Genomic DNA, 18,089 nt, shown 5'->3' with positions numbered 1-18,089 from the left:
AGGAAGTAAGTTTCCAGCTTGCAGCTGTATAAAAATAGCTGAGACCAGTCCTTGTTTCAAAGCATGAAAGTTTTAAAGGATGAAATCTAAACATTTTGAGTAATTAGAAAAGATTTAAAGTAAAGTACTTATATTAGTATTGGTTTACTTATAACAATCCTTAACCTCACTTGAGGGAAAACCTACAAGTAAAACAATTAACTAACTTTGGTATCAAATAATAATTAAAGAGTAATAAGTTGTGGTTATCATAAAATTATAAATTAATGCTAAATCATAGAAACTAAAAGGGTTATGAATGTGATTTTGACATTGAACTTGAAATGGTGTAAAACATATAACTGCTATTAAAGATCACTGTCATGTTCTATGTTCTTCTGTGTTTATTTCTGAGTTTCTGTGTCCTGAGTTCTTCTCATTGTCCTTTCTTCCCCTTGATTACTCCCAGGTGTGTCTTGTTCCCTTGATTACCCTCAGTGTATTTAGTCCCTCCTTTGTCCTTTGTTCCTCGTCATATTTTTGTCATTGTCAGTTCTTGTCAGTTTTCTGTCGTCGTGTGTTTCTGCCTTTAATACCAGTTGCTACCGGTGTGAGCCCTGGCTCAGCCATGCTGCCTGGCCGCGGACTACTGTGTTTGACTGTTGTTTTCTGGACATTATCTTTAATTAAATTACCACTATTCACTTTACCTGGAACTCTGCAGCTGAAGAAGAGCTGGGGCCACAGAGCCGAAGACTGTCCTGCGCATGGGGACCACCCCATCAGCCCCACAACATATGGCTTCAAATCGCACTTCTCTCATCGGCTGGGTTCGATGCCAAAGACAAAGATGAAGACCCCAAAGGAAAAGATGAGGATCAAGGCAAAGATAAAGACCCAAGTCCTGTGTGACCTCACCATCCATGCAGAGATGGCAGCTCATCAGACCAAGAGAGATCCCTGCCTTCATCAATCAACCTCCTTCTCCTGCTGCCACACCTTCTTCATCATCGATCCAGTTCTGGGGTTCGAAACACCAAACTTCGTCTGTCTCTCTCAAAAGGTTCCCTTTGTAGTCCTTAGTATCAGCGTTATGAAATGATAGGCTAGATGATTGATTTTACTTGTTTGATTATTTCTGCTACTTAAGCTGTACTGACCCTTGCAAAAGTGCTTTACTAATAAAAATATTTAGCATAAGAACATTTTTTAATGTGTTAATATGTATCTTTAGTTGTCAGAATCTTTTTTAAGTAATGTATACATTTTAAGAGCTATCTCAGATGTGTTGGAAACCAGCCACAACTGAATATCCTGCTGCTGAAACACTTCACCCCATTTCAATAAAATGTTGATTCATAACTGTTCAATTTAACTGCAATTAATATTATTTCATTTATTTCTTATTTATTTGTTTTTAACATTCAGATATATTTAATTTTAAATCCGCTCTAGCATGTATTACCAGGATAGTCCTTTAAAAAAGGGAAAATGAAACTTTTGCAAATCATTATTAGTTTAGAATCTTTAATAATTTTTATTTGGTGTAATTTAGTGGCATAAATTCCGTTAGTTCTGTGCTAAACTTTTAGCGATTGCAGTTTTCCCTTCACGGTTTCCCAACCTGTGGCTCATGGACCCTAAGAGGATCCTTAGCAGTGGTCCTGCTGTTCAGACTCAGAGTTAAAAGGCACAAACTGGAGAATGTGTCTATCATTGAACATAAAAGCCGCTAAGACTTTCTTTTCTGGCTAGATAATATGTGAACATAATATGTGAACATAAGATGTGAACAGGGTTATAAAGCAAGCAAGTCTTCATTGCAGTCGCAGTGTATAACATGTGTATGTGTATAACACTTATCTTGGAAGAGCTCACTTCTAATAATAATACATTTTATTTGTAACGCACCTTATATTTCAAAGAAATCTCAAAGTGCTACAGAGACAAGAATAAATTGTAGAGCTTACAATAAAACATACAAAATACATCTCACATCAAGTGGTACAAAAATAAAAATCTCCCTCCTCCTGCTGCTGCTGGCGTCGCTGCAGCGCAGTCCTCTCCTCCTCTCTCTCTGCAGTTGCCTGTCAGTCCAACTGGTTCTGTATTGGATCTTTGAGTTGTTTTTAACTGTCCCTCACTCAATGTCCATGCTGTCCACAAATGAAACAAGCGTCAAACATTTCAGTTTGTTGTCTCTGAAGCACAATATCCTTCCTTCTCCAGGCTGATGTCAGGGAGAAGACCAGCGGAGGTTGTAAGAGTTCAGTTGCATCCAAACACAGGAATGTAGTTTCAGTCCAAATGTCCAGCAGGACTCCATGCAGTAGTTGCTCAATGACAGTTCCTGGTGTCAGGAAATGAGGATCAGCAGATCTCTTCTTTGTCTTTCTGATCTTCTTTGTCTTCTTGATCACTGTCATTAGCTGGTGACAGGGGAGGGATGTCATCTCGGCCATGGCAAGACAGGTTTGAGTTGAGGTCAGAGGTCAGACTCAGCGCGAGGCTCAGACAGAGGAAAACGAAAGAAGCAAATAGGATTCAATTAGAGTTTGTCTTTCTTTCTGTATTTTTTTAAAATTTCTTCTAATTATTATTATTAGAATTTTTTTAAATTTCTAAATATATATATATATATATATTTCATGTCTATATCTCTTTTCTCTCTTAAGATTGTATAGTTTTAGCCACTTTTCACCCAACATTTTCATTTAAAGTCATAAGTCATTTACTTATTCAACACATTTAAACATGAAACATGTTCAAACCCAGAGTCTCTTTTATCCTTTGTCATGTTAAATTTGAATGTAAGTCAATTTAAATTTAAATGAACTTAGTCTGAGTAAATATCTTATCAGAGGTCAATGAATTACTTGAAGTTTGTTGCTGAGGTGTGAAGTCAGCGAGCAGCCCTCCTCTCATTTTAAGCCTAAGTGAGATATGAGGCTGGATGATCTCCAGGTCGGTACCAAAACTCTGATCACTGACCCCCAAACATAGAACCAAAGGATCACAGCACCAAGTTGGTGTCATGTACTTTTCATCCCTGTGGGATCCTCAACAAGTCAGGAATTACAAGAATTTTTATTTCCCATCATTTAAGTACTCTGCAATTTAGCTTTAGAAATGACTTGATATTTTGTGCTCTCTGTCAAGTAGGTGCTGGAAGTCAGCGCTTCGTGTCCCCTGAAGAACAGGCTTCTGACGGAGACTCGCCTCAGTCCGGTTCTTCACTTAGGATTCTAATTCCGAGGACAGAAAGTTTTACTCACAGAGAGAGATGAGCACCACTCACACACACACACACACACACACACACACACACACACACACACACACACACACACACACACACACACACACACACACACACACACACCAGAAGCAATGACAGCAATAAAAATCACAGCAACTAACAGTTTCCTATCAGTGCGAGAATTCTTCCTTATGGGAAGTCCTCATAAAAACAGGGGCTCTAAAAACATCTTTCTTGTAGGTTTTAGTTGAAACAACTGGGATTCTAAACCCTCTGGGACTTTAGTCAAGTTGTTCTGACAAGGACTCCAGCCTGGGAATTTAGCAGAAAACCTCAGCTGGGCCTCCAACCCAAAAAAAAACAAACAAAAAAAAAACACTGATTACCTCACGCCTCTGTCGGCTCGTCCTGTCCGGTCGGATCTCGGCAGTCCCGCTGCTGGCAGACAAAGTCGGACCAAAGACGCTGGCCTGGTGAGGAATTCACTTCCCAGGGTTTTGTTTTCTCTTTCTCCGACCGGGCACGGGTTTCAGCGCGTCGTTCTTCATCTGTCAGCGAACAAAACGCGAGATCTGGGTCACGGAACCAAGATGATAGGTATTTTCTCAGCCTACATAAAAAGAGAACCACAGACAATGTTTGAGTTTTCAAGCAGGTCTTTTGCAAAAGGAGAAGGCATAGCAGACCACTTTCTCAAGGAGTGTGCCATGAGTTCTGACTCTCTGCATCAGAACTGGTCTTTTATTACAAAGCATAGCAGGAAAGGAATGTGGAGGGAGGACGAAGGAAGCTCTACACACAGGCCGTGTAAAGAATATCCCAAGATAAGAAATGGCTGCAGCTTCAAGGTCTGACAAGCTCCTTTTCTCAGGAATGTGAATACTAAATCTATTAAAACTACAAATGTAAGAATGAGAACAAAACATAATTATTCTAACAAAGTTTACTCTGGTTTCGAGGAATGTTTGTGTTTTATATCTGCAGCTTTGTGAAAAGTTAAATAGGATTAAAGAGAATTTAAAACAACAACATGAAGTTTTTGGTGTATTTTCTGTTTAATGATGATGTTAGTTTTAAAAATCAGCATCAAAAGCAAATATTTTGTTTTGGGTTGTTACTTTTCTTCTGCAGAGCATCAATGCCCCTCCCCCACCTAATGCTGTAAGTCAGGTTGACTGATTAGAAATATTTAAACTCAAACAAGAAAGATGATCTTTTCTTTTTTGTTTAGCTTTAATGTTAAGCTAATAATTAGCTGGACTAATAGATTAGTGGAGTTAATTATTACAGAAAAGAATAAAAATTCATCTCAGAAGTTGCAGTTTAATTTATTTGGGGATTTTGAAGAGTCAGTGGCTTTTTGCTTAGTGACGGATATTTCATCATTCAGTATATTGAGTCGGCCAAAGCAGATGGAAACTGTGATACTATCAAAAGATGATAAACATGCAAAAACATGTTTTATGTGAAATTATGAAGGTAAAAAATGTAATTAGATCTAAAGTTTAGATTCACCCTGAAAAACCTGGTTATGTTGCAATAAAGCTGAAAATGTTGCTGATGCTTCAATCCAGATTAGCATCACTCAGCAAGCTCACGGCAGCACACAGAGGCTGAACACCCAGATTAATGTCTAGATTTCTCTCTGTTTCTTCTCTTCATAGCAGCAACACCTGGGCTCAGTTCTGCTCAGCAGTGACTCCTTGCTGCAGGGAAGCTGAGCTGCTGCTGCCAACAACATCAGGTTCCCCTTCAGTGGATGAAACACACCTGGATCCACTCCGGCCACTTGCAGAACAAGCACTGAACTAAACACAGGAACAACAGAGACTGGTGAAAGCCTGAATCCCAGTAGGCCCAGTATGAGCCCAGTATGAACCCATCTTCACCATGAGCTCCTAGGAAGGAGGCGTTTTCTCTGAAAGCCAAAGACGTGAACTGTGACGTTCAGGAAGTAGCAGATAAAACAGCTTAAAGTAGGAAGTCTTCAGAGTCTGGAGCCTCATCCTGATCACATCAAGAGACGAAGCTTCGCTCCACATTCAGAGGAAACATGGACCAAACAGCTCTGATGCTGCTGCTGTGTCTCTGCAGCTCAGGTAGGACTCCACTTTCACACAAAACACTGATATTCACTGGAGTTCAAGTTCAAAATGATCGACTGGTAAACATGTTAAATTTTACAATCAAAAACCTGGAAACTGTTTCTGGTCTCAGATCGTAGAGCTGCTGCTGCAGTTAGTGATGTTTATATTGTCTACTTGCTGCTAAGGAGCCAATAACATCAACAGTTGTTGGTTTCAGTGTTTTGATGAAGTAAAGCACTTTGAACTGCCTTGTTGCTGAAATGAGCTATAAAATTAATCTGATTGATTGATTGATAAGGAGAAGCTGCAGAAACTCTGCAGCGGCGCTGAATCTGCGCAGTAAACAGGTGGAGCCGCATAAAATGGCTCCTTCTGCATGAATCCTCTCATCTTCCTCTTGGCTCCACAGGTTCTCTCTGAGGTTCTGGTCAGGCCCGTTTGCTGGCCAACCGAGCCCAGTAGCACCACGGTCACTGGACCAGCTTCTGGTGCCGCTGGTTGTGCTGGTGAAAACGTTTGGGCTCCGTCTGACGTGGGAGCGTCTCAGGCAGGATGTGGATCTGGCCTGCTGCAGATTAGAATCAATCAACCAATCAATCAAGTTTATTTGTAAAGCACATTTCAGCACCAAGGCGGTTCAAAGAGCTTTACGTCATAAAAACACAAAAATAAAAAAAGACACCAGTTTACAGTAAACCAGTAAACTGTACATTTGGTCAAAGTGTCGTCGTTACACATCAAATGTTGATCAGTTTCATTGATTATGTTTCTAAAGCAAATCTGACCTGCTGGGTTTTTAGTCCAGATTTAAAGGAACTCAGTGTTTCGGTTGTTTTGCAGAGTCAATTATTGAAACGGCTTTTCAATCATTTTGCCGATGAATGAAAGGTTGGAGATCGGCCTGTAATTCTGCAGCAATGATTCGTTCAGATGGTTTTTATATCAGCGGTTTGAAAACTGCTGGGGGAAACACCTGATGAGAGCGAAGAGTTTACTATTTGAATCGGATCAGATGAAATGACAGGCAGGACTTCCTGAAGAAAAGTTTCTGCATTTGTTATGTTCAGTATAGCATTGATATTGGATTTAGAGAGGATGTGCAGATTAATCCTCTAATTGTGGTGATTTTCTCTAAAGAAATGTGCAGGCCCAGTTTGGCTGCAGCTCAGGTGGTTTGTGAGTCTGTCAGCTGTAGCAAATGAAGCTCAATCATTGTTCATGTTCTGCTTTATGAGCGTTTCCCTGCAATGTTAGTGCAGACGTCGGAGATTTCACCATAAACGTGACGTTGAGTTTTACTCCGTTGACGTTCGGCCCCAACAGAGTCGTCTTGCAGATCTATAATATACATCTGTGGTTTCAAAGGTAACAGTGAAACAATCAGACGGGGCCACATCAGTTACAGAGACGCTGGAAATATTCACAGCCTGCCTGATGAGCAGGTCCATAATGTGTCCTTGATGACGTGTTGCTGGGTTAACATGTGAACTAAAGCAAAATGATCAACAATATCACAGCTTTTAATCCCCTCTGTCTTCAGGCTCGTCAACATGGTGTTGAAATCTCCCACAATTATTTAACTGTCAGAATCAATGAATATAACAGATAAAGGCGGTTGCTCCCAGTTTCAATGATTGGTCATATTAATATTATCAAAATTGTTGTACTCCCTTAATTTATTTATCTTTTCCAAAATATTCCAATTTTTATTCCTTCTTCCTTTTTAATACATTGGATTTAATTATTATGCCATTCATTTGGGCATACAAACCTTCTCGTATCTGAAGCGCATTTGCAGAAACCGAGAGGGGAGGGTGGCTTGGGCCTACCGATTTTTCGGCACTATTACTGGGCTTGGACATTCTGGACGTCATGCCCTGCCGAGGCGGGGACTCCTTCCTGTAAAACTCCTCGACGGTGTAACTCTAAATCCGCGGATGTGTTTTGGATCAAGCAGGAACCACATGTCAGTTTAACCAATGAACAGCGTCGGGCATCGGGCTGCCTTCAGGGACAGTCGGAAATTACAGTTTTCCTGGCAAATCTTGGCCGATCTCATAAGTATTATATTTTAAAATTACCATTTCCAGTGGGGTGGCAGTAGGGGTGGCCAGGGCTCTGTTGGGGGTGGCAAGTGCCACCCCGGCCATCCCTCTGGCTCCGCCACTGAATAAAATATTTCCAAGTCATTCAAGTGTGACAAGGAAAAAATGTGACAGGTGTGGGCACCCTAAGGCTACTCTTGGACATCAATGTTGGCGCTGCCATTATTTAACCTTTTGGTCTGACGTATTTTGTCTCTACCAAACTGCGTAGAAACAACAGATACCCTCGGACTGTCTTCTGGCGCTGTTCGGGGCGTCTGATCACTGTTCTGCTCTGCCCTCGTCCACTCGAGAGGCTCTTGGTTTTGGGATGGTTGTGGCTAAACGTGTCATTCTTACACTGCCTCACCTCCCTCCTTTAAATGTTGGCTGAATAACATGGCTTCTTGCTTACACCTTGAAAAAATTCGCTACACTCTCAATAATAATGCACCCAGATGTAACCCAGTGTTAAAAACACAAGTGGAAGTTAATTATGTTAATTTGATGGGGTTTTTTTTTTTGTTGTTGTTGTTTGTTTAACAAGATTGGAAAGTATAAATAGATTTTGTGTTTTATTTTGCTTAGAAAGATATATCCAAACTTGCTAAAAAAAATCATTAAAAACTGTGAAATAGGCCTTTAATGTTTGTTTTGCTGATGGATTAGGCAACCAATGGCTGGCGTGGTCTGACATTACATCAGCCAATGGGGTTGATTGTCCCGCCTCTTTCATTCTACTCAGAAGGCGTCAGACGCGGTTGAGACTCACAGCTGACCGTTGTTTTCGTTAGAGCCTGAGAGAGATTATAAAATCTGGACAAATGTTTCTTTGAGAACAGCTGAGACTGGAAAAAAAAATCCCCGGTAGAGTCAGACATCGTCAGAGCTTTGATCAGGTTTTGTTTTGTGTTTTTAATTACGGTACACTTTTGGCCTGAAGTGCCCTGAGACTTCAAGACCCACTTCTGAATTTGGATGGCGAGCCCCAGCCCCGAGAACCCAGTGAGATAGTGACCCGACTGGTCACTATCCTTGAAATACTGAGAGGATCGACTGACCCATTGGAACGACTGTTATTTATGTTATTTTCTGTTTACAAAAAAAAAAAACAAGCTATTTTGTTACAATTGTATATGTGGATCCACAATTAATTATTGGGAACCAGTGAAGCATTGGAAAAAGAACTGGACCTTTACATCAGCAGCTGGATTTTGCAGACAGCTCCACTGTGGATCTGTGGTGTCAGTACGAAGAGTTGAGAGCGGCAATGTAGAGATCGTCTGTTCAGGTGATTTCATATCCTGGCCAGTGTCTTCCTGTTCTGCTTCCAACTCCACTTTAAAAATATTCTCACTTCCAGCTCAGTCTGGGCTTCTTCCCCTTCACCTGGATTCCCTCTGGTAGATTTTCTACTGGACCAATCAGTGAACAGAAGAAGTTTGAATGATGACCTTGATTTGCTGTTATTGTAGAAACACAGTCTGTCTGTAGTTTAATCAATGGCAGTGGAGGAAGTTCAGTCCATGTTGGTCACACTTTCAAATATTGAATGAACATCAACAGTCGCCTCATTGGGCTCTTCTCTGTTTTATGGTGGACAAATTATTGTAAGGTAATATCTGCTGGTTGTATTGTCTTCATCCTAAATGCCAGTGAACTCTCACCAAATGAAGCTGTTTGGTTTGCAAGCACAAGGTTGGGAGATGTTTTCCTGCAGCTGCATGAGAACCAGCCTTGGTATAAAACTCCTGTTGTCTCTGCCTGGGGAGTTTTCAATGGGAAATGTTTCACTATAGATCGTCTGATCTGCTCTCTGTATTGAGCACAATGTGCCAATAAACCTGATTGAGTGATTTCATATATCAGTGCTTGGTAATTGATTTTATCTGCAACATGTTTGCAGCCCAGAAAACTTCCAGTAAACTTAGTGTGGATCTGGTGCATTGCATGTCATGGACAAACATTAGACACTGGGTGAAATTTAAAACCTCAACACAGTCCAGACTCTCTGGATGAACCAAAGTGTGGAACAGAGCGGCTGGTTTTTACCAGGTTAGTGACTGAATGAAGTTTGATTAGATTAAAGGGGAACCAGTGGAGCAGATTCAGGGCTATAAAAACCTCAATGTCACTGAGAAGAAGCTGATCAAATGTTGCACTTCCTCCACAAATTAAGTTCAGAGAGTTAAGATGATAGTTTTCTATGATTCTGTGATTAAATCTGTCATTTGCTTTGTAGAAAACAATGATAAAATATTAATAATTGATCATTCATAGGTTCTTTGTGCTGTTCTAGTGTAATTTTCTCTGTTTGTCTTCAGTTTTTTCCATTCATCTCCAGGCCTGCAGTAAAGGCAGATGCTAAAAGTGCAAAGAATATTAAACATGAGATATAAAAATAATAAACTCTTCCCAGCCCCCCTCTCCGCCCGTTCTCCACTAGTTGGTTTGTTCCTCCACAGAGTCTGAACTGGATTGTAGCTTTGCTGAACAAACTGGAACCAAATTCAGTGAAAATGTTGAAGAAACTTTTTTCTTTCTGCATCCACAGATTCAGTCAGGCTGGTTCCAGGGACCAACCGGTGCTCAGGCAGACTGGAGGTGAAGACCAACCAGTCGTGGTCCTCAGTGTGTGAAAAAGACTTTGACCTGCAGGATGCACAGGTGGTCTGCAGGGAGATTGGCTGTGGGCCTCCTTCAGTCCTCCAGGGGGCGCTCTATGGAGAAGCAGAGGCTCCAGGGGGAGCAGAGAGTTCCTGTGTGAAGGCAGTGAGTCTGCTCTGCTGAACTGCAGCAGCAGGAAGAGTTCAGGTAGAAACAGCTGCTCACCTGGTCAAGCTGTTGGACTCACCTGTTCAGGTAGAGGAGGATCTGCAGACCTGCTGCTGTTCACTGCTTCACTTCCTTCATTAATGAACTCTCTGTCTCTGCTCACATCAAGACATCAGGTTGGTGGGAGAGGCCAGTCGATGTGCTGGGAGACTGGAGATGTTCCATCATCAAGAGTGGAGACCAGTGGATGTTTGGGATCGTTACTGGGACATGAACTCAGTTGCTGCAGTTTGTGCTGAACTGGACTGTGGTTCTGCTGTTTCGGCAAGAGATTCAATGGAAGCTTCAGAGAGACCAGTTTGGTGGATCGGGTCTTACTGTTCTCAGTCAGGATTTGCATTAAAAAACTGTTTACCTGATGATGTAACCAATGATCAGAGCCGTGAGATCATCTGCTCAGGTAAATCTGAACTCATATTTATATATTTTAAAATGTTTCTTCCATCAGGTTCCAGATGTCTGCAGAGAAACCGTCACCTTTAACTAAGAACCTGAAGCCTTGAGGGAAACTAAAATCATTTAAATATCCAGATAAAGTTCTCAGTTTATTCCAATAGATGAACAAAAACTCATCATTTTAATAACTTTTAATCTCTGCTGCTTTGAAGTCGATGCATCAAAATCCCAGGAGTTCAAGGAAATCAGACATGTTTAAACCCTTAAAATCAACAGGAAATAAATTTGATCCAAAATGGTGGACTTCCTGTTTTTAGTGGAAATAGCAGGAAAACCTTTTGTGTGTTATGGTTGTTGGCCTGGCTGAACTAGGGGGCGCTGTTCAGCCACATTGCCATATTTATTTTTAATTCCTATGAAATATTCACATTTTCACAGAGATTAAAGTTTGTTAGACATTTAGTGAGTTTATGATCATGTTAAGGCCCAAAATGTGATAAATTCAGCAGAAATAATAATGAATGATAAACTTGCAGGTACAGTCGGTTTCACTTCACTTTGTTTTCTTGACCTTTATTTTCATCAAACTCAGAGATGTTTCCATGAGTATCTAGAAAAATAAAGTTCTGAAATATTTTAATTTTTTTTTCTTTCTGCATCCACAGATTCAGTCAGGCTGGTTCCAGGGACCAACCGTGCTCAGGCAGACTGGAGGTGAAGACCAACCAGTCGTGGTCCTCAGTGTGTGAAAAAGACTTTGACCTGCAGGATGCACAGGTGGTCTGCAGGGAGATTGGCTGTGGGCCTCCTTCAGTCCTCCAGGGGGCGCTCTATGGAGAAGCAGAGGCTCCAGTGGGGAGCAGAGAGTTCCTGTGTGAAGGCAGTGAGTCTGCTCTGCTGAACTGCAGCAGCAGGAAGAGTTCAGGTAGAAACAGCTGCTCACCTGGTCAAGCTGTTGGACTCACCTGTTCAGGTAGAGGAGGATCTGCAGACCTGCTGCTGTTCACTGCTTCACTTCCTTCATTAATGAACTCTCTGTCTCTGCTCAGATCAAGACAACATCAGGTTGGAGGGAGAGGCCAGTCGATGTGCCGGGAAACTGGAGATGTTCCATAAAGAATGGAGACCAGTGGCTGTTTGGGATCCTTACTGGACCATGAACTTAGTTGCTGCAGTTTGTTCTGAACTGGACTGTGGTTCTGCTATTTCAGAAAGAAAAACAATGGAAGCTTCAGGAAGACCAGTTTGGTTGATCTGGTCTGAATGTTTTCAGTCAGGATCTGCATTAAAAAACTGTTTACCTGATGATGATACCAATGATCAGAGCAATGAGATCATCTGCTCAGGTAAATCTGAACTCATATTTCTATATTTTAAAATGTTTCTTCCATCAGGTTCCAGACGTCTGCAGAGAAACCGTCACCTTTAACTAAGAACCTGAAGCCTTGAGGGAAACTAAAATCATTTAAATATCCAGATAAAGTTCTCAGTTTATTCCAATAGATGAACAAAAACTCATCATTTTGATAACTTTTAATCTCTGCTGCTTTGAAGTCGATGCATCAAAATCCCAGGAGTTCAAGGAAATCAGACATGTTTAAAACCTGAAAATTAACAGGAAATGACTTTTGATCCAAAATGGTGGACTTCCTGTTTTTAGAGGAAATAGCAGGAAAACCTTTTGTTTGTTATGTGAAAAAATTAGAACTTGAACTTGCTGGTGTGAATATTCAGAACACTGTGGTGAGTCGGTCAGAACTCCAAAGAACGCAGAGTCGTACTCCAGGTGATTCAACTCGTACTTGCAGTTTATTTCTTTATTTAGGTAATTGTGTGTGGTTCTAGAAAATAAACAATACAGCATCAGTGTCTGTATAACATGACTGAAATAACATCACACATACTGAATAACTGCACTCTCAATGATTCTAAACACGTTTCTACAGACACGCCACAAAACCCATCGTGTATAACTCTAAAGTGTGCACGTGAACAGAGCATGCTATTAATTAAAGTTAAATCTGAAATACTCCGCTAAATATTATTGACAGCTAACATCACTTACTTGTATTTCCACGCACACACATCAAGGAAGGTAACCATAAAAAACAACCGGTTAAATAAACAAATGCGAAGGTAACTATACTCCTTTTTCACTCTCTTTTTTTTCTCTTTCTTCGTCTGCATGCTGCAGCTGCTCTAAGCCCCGCCCCTTAATGGCTCAGCATGACAGTTTGTTATACAGCCTTTTTCACATTATGGTTGTTGGCCTGGCTGAACTAGGGGGCGCTGTTCAGCCATATCGCCACATTTATTTTAATTCCACTGAAATATTCACATTTTCACAGAGATTAAAGTTTGTTAGACATTTAGTGAGTTTATGATCATGTTAAGGCCCAAAATGTGATAAATTCAGCAGAAATAATAATGAATGATAAACTTGCAGGTACAGTCGGTTTCACTTCACTTTGTTTTCTTGACCTTTATTTTCATCAAACTCAGAGATGTTTCCATGAGTATCTAGAAAAATAAAGTTCTGAAATATTTCAAACTTTTTCTTTCTGCATCCACAGATTCAGTCAGGCTGGTTCCAGGGACCAACCGGTGCTCAGGCAGACTGGAGGTGAAGACCAACCAGTCGTGGTCCTCGGTGTGTGAAAAAGACTTTGACCTGCAGGATGCACAGGTGGTCTGCAGGGAGATTGGCTGTGGGCCTCCTTCAGTCCTCCAGGGGCGCTCTATGGAGAAGCAGAGGCTCCAGTGGGGAGCAGAGAGTTCCTGTGTGAAGGCAGTGAGTCTGCTCTGCTGAACTGCAGCAGCAGGAAGAGTTCAGGTAGAAACAGCTGCTCACCTGGTCAAGCTGTTGGACTCACCTGTTCAGGTAGAGGAGGATCTGCAGACCTGCTGCTGTTCACTGCTTCACTTCCTTTATTAATGAACTCTCTGTCTCTGCTCAGATCAAGACAACATCAGGTTGGTGGGAGAGGCCAGTCGATGTGCCGGGAGACTGGAGATGTTCCATCAACAAGAGTGGAGACCAGTGAATGTTTGGAAACATAACTGGGACATGAACTCAGGTCCTGCAGTTTGTGCTGGACTGGACTGTGGTTCTGCTGTTTCAGAAAGAAATTTAAATGAAGCCTCAAAGAGACCAGTTTGGGGGATCTGGTCTTACTGTTTTCTTTCAGGATCTGCATTAAAAAACTGTTTACCTGATGATGATACCAATGATCAGAGCAATGAGATCATCTGCTCAGGTAAATCTGAACTCATATTTATATATTTTAAAATGTTTCTTCCATCAGGTTCCAGATGTCTGCAGAGAAACTAAAACTGGTTTAAATATTACTGACTTTACTGAATCATAAAGTTGTTAGTAATCATGTAGAAACATGCTAGTAATCATGGTAACCAGTCTATGATCAGCCATCTTGTTTTCCACCTCAGATCAGATCCAGTTGTCTCTGTGTTTCCTCTGCGTTGCCAGGTCTGCTGGTTGAGCCGCTCATCTTCCTCCCTTCCTCCACTGACGGGGTCTCCACAGGCAGAAAGCAGGGGTCTGAGCTCCTCATTGGCTCAGAGTTCAGCATCATGTGCTCCATCAGGCCTCAGTATGCAGGCGGCTCCTTCCAGCTCATCTTCAGCACCTCTAACTACACTCAGAACCAGACCCTGCCAGCTGTTAATCACTCCGCCCTCTTCCTGTTCGCTGCTGCTGGCCACGCCCACCAAGGAACCTACCGCTGCCTTTACCACGTCTACGTTTTCTCCCATAACTTCTGGTCTATGAGCCAGCCTCTCAACCTCACTGTCTCAGATAAACTCATGGAGTCCATCAGGAGAAGTTCTGCTTCAGGTGAACCAGCAGCTGTCTGCCTCATTCATGAGGTCAGAGAGGAGGATTGATTATATTAATGTTCATGATCTACAGCAGGGGTGTCAAACTCCAGTCCTCAAGGGCCGCTGTCCTGCAGTTTTTCAATGTGCCACAGGTACAAAACACAGGAAAGAAATGGCTTAATTACCTCCTCCTTGTGTAGATCAGTTCTCCAGAGCCTTGCTAATGACCTAATTATTCTATTCAGGTGTGGTGCAGCAGAGGCATATCTAAAAGTTGCAGGACGCCGGCCCTCGAGGACTGGATGTTGACACCCGTGATCTACAGGCAGCATGAAAACCAGGGTCTATGTGATTATTGTTCATTTCTAGCTGGACTCATCTGATGAAAGCTGATCCTGAATCTGTTTCATTCATTTTCAGCCCATCTCACTGATTTGATCATCAGTCTGGTTGTCATCCTGCTGGGAATGCTGGGAATGCTGGGATCCGTCCTGCTCCTCAACTATAAGGTACTGCATGTATCATGCATGATGTGTTGAGTTGGGAAAGTTGTTGCCTTGCAGCTGAACCATCCTCTGTTTCCAGGCCAGGAGAAACCAGAAGTCTGGACCAGAAAACATCATGATGAACGTTCTTGATGAAGGATCCAGAGCTGAAGGCGGCTTAGAGGAGGAGGCTGCAGTCTGAAGGAACCAGGAGAAAATCATCTTGGTTTCACATCCACAGGAAGGAGCAGAGACACGTTTCAGACTCCTGGGAATCTGTCCGTCTATGTATCTATAATAAATGTCTCTGAGCTCCTGCAGCAGGAAGGAAGTTCAACATTCAGAAATTTGTATCTGGACTAAACCTACAGAAGTAAAACCTATATAAGAAGGGAAAAGAAAACATCCACTTTTGAAAATGGACTTATTTTGGCGGTGTGTATGTCACTTTAAGAGCTTAGGGAGCCATATAGGTGGGCTTCGCTCTGATTGGTTCATTGTTGTTATCGCAAGCTACAGTTAGTTGTCGACAGAGCACATGTTCAGTTTTCGTTGGAAAGTAATGTTTTGAAGCCGTTCTGAGCTGTTGTTTCAGAGATTGGAGTGCGTAATAAATAAAAGTAAGTTGAATCATTATTTAATCAAGATTTGTTTATCTGTACACCTTAAACATATACATTACAGTAGTTTAAAGAGTTACGGTTATGATAATGTGATTTGTAGTTTGTTTGTTATCATTTGCTGCCATCTACTGGACAAATTCGTAATAGCCGTTTGTGATGAGCGAAAATAATAGCTTCTATTTGTTTGTCCTTTGTATTTTGTAGACCACTCTCATCTCTATTAAAGGAACTCAAGACCTGAAACGTTTTTATCATTCCTTACCGAATGCTCGTGGTGGCTGTCCTATTTAAAGAACAACAAGTACAGGGAGCACAACATCCACCAAACAAAATATAACAAAAACCCACTTGATCAAAATCTGTTCATCAACCTTGCAAGGATAGCATATGATAGGACATTTGGGGTCAAAGGTTAGGCAGCCATTTCCATTCAGGCCCTGAATCCAGCTTGTGTCCTTGTCTTGGTTGGGGTTATGAATCCGACTTTAGCTGTTTCTCTGAACTGTGTATTATTATAAAGTCGTAGAATATTTTCTTTTTTGCATTCTTATGACATCCTTAAATGTTTAATATGCTTTATGAAAGAAAATGCGTTTGCTTGCAGTCTGTTTTGTAGCTCAGTAGATTGTTAAACTGTGAGGATGGAATGAAACCTTTCCTATCAAACAGTTTGCTGTGTTTTGCTCGAGGCTCTTTCTCCTGACTGTGTTCAGTGAGCAGAGACTCCAAATGCTGTAAAGCCTTCAAATAAATATTGACAAAGAATTGATATATTCTCTCTGGTTTTTGATCGTTTTTCCTCAGTCTGTTAAAGATCATTTCAACCCCAAACAGGATCCAATGAGGTTGAGGGCAACAGGAGATCAGATGCATCGACCACCCTAAGTAGTTAAACTTCAGTCCACTTCCTGGGTCAGGTGTGGGCAACTCCAGGCCTCCAGGGTCTCCTGCAACTTTTAGAGAATCTCTACTTCAACACCTGAGTCAAATAATGAGGTCATTAGCAGGATTCTGGAGAACTTGCCTGCACTTAGGAGGTGATTGGCCCATTGGATCAAAGTGTGTTGGGTGATGTCTAAGAGTTGCAGGACACCGGCCCTCCAGGACCAGGACTGCTCATCATGTCCTAGTTCAGACCTGGGCATCTTACGGCCTGCGGGCCACATCCGGCCCTTTGTGAGTCCCTATCCGGCCCGCGTGAGGCCAATCATAAATTACAAAATACATTTTAAAAAGTATCTATGTCGAGTGTGCAATACAACGGTGCCGCTTTTGTTTTGAAAAGCGTTATTTGCATTACTTCCGTGGACGTATGCTCATGCATGATTGTGAGTTAAGGTCAACAGCAGCAATCACAAATTACAAAATAAATTTTAATAAACATCTATGTTGTGCGTGCAATACAACTGTTCTGCTTTTATTTTGAAAACTTATTTATGGACGTATGTCTGTGCATAACTTGTGAGTGACAAGTGATGCTTGGTTAGCCCCAAGATGTCCGCTCACGCTAAAAAAAAGAAAAGTTGATGAGGAATGCCGTGTTTTCAATAAGACATGGACTGCCAACTATTTCTTTACAGAAATTAAATGTAAAGCCGTGTGCTTAATTTGTGGTACACAGATTGCTGTGTTTAAAGATTATAATTTGAATCGCCACTACACGACGAAGCACGAGCCGACACACCGGAACCTGTCTGATGAAGAGCGCGCGAGGAAGCCTGATGCATTGACGGTAAAACTGCAAACCCAACAAGGACTTTTTACCAAACTCCATACATTCAGAGATGCAGCCGTCAGGACAAGTTTTGTAATTTCTCACAAAATCACCAGAAAAAGTAAAGCGTTTTCTGACGGAGAATTTATTAAAGAGTGCTTATTGGACTCTGTCGCGCTGATATGCCCGGAGAAGAAAGGTGCATTTGAGAACGTGTCGCTCATCGCTGGAAACCTGGAGCTTCAGCTGAAGAACAGAGCGGCCGACTTGGACTGTTTTTCTCTGGCTTTGGATGAGAGCTGCGATGTACGTGATGTACGTGACACCGCCCAGCTGCTAATCTTCTTAGGTGGGATAACTGCAGACTTTCAAGTCACGGAGGAGCTGGCAGCCATGCAGTCAATTAAAGGGACAACCACAGGTAGTGACTTGTTCACAGAGGTAAATGCGTGTTTGGACATGTTAGGACTGAAATGGGACAAACTGGCAGGTGTGACAACAGATGGTTGTCCAAATCTGACGGGGAAAAATGTTGGACTTTTAAAGAAGATGCAGGATAAAGTGACAGAAATTAACCCAGTGCAGAAACTGATATTTTTGCATTGTATTATACATCAGGAAGTATTGTGTAAGACAGTGTTAAAAATTAACCATGTTGTTGATGCTGTAACTAAAACAGTTAACTTCATCAGAGCGAGAGCATTAAATCATCGACAATTTGTTGCACTTTTAGAGGAAAATGAGAGTGAACATGGTGACATAAGCTACCACAGCAACGTCAGGTGGC

The 18,089-nt window shown here is 41.7% G+C and overlaps 1 pseudogene; it reads left to right on the top strand.

Moving 5' to 3' along the window:
* Window positions 1–18,089, top strand: part of LOC129358879 (scavenger receptor cysteine-rich type 1 protein M130-like) — a 55,603-nt pseudogene that overhangs the window by 16,248 nt on the left and 21,266 nt on the right.

This window comes from Poeciliopsis prolifica, unplaced genomic scaffold, assembly GCF_027474105.1.
Source record: "Poeciliopsis prolifica strain line A6 unplaced genomic scaffold, Auburn_PproV2 SCAFFOLD004, whole genome shotgun sequence".
Lineage (NCBI taxonomy): Eukaryota > Metazoa > Chordata > Actinopteri > Cyprinodontiformes > Poeciliidae > Poeciliopsis > Poeciliopsis prolifica.
Note: the sequence above shows the minus strand (reverse complement) of the source record. Positions and strands in the feature narration are given on the sequence as shown.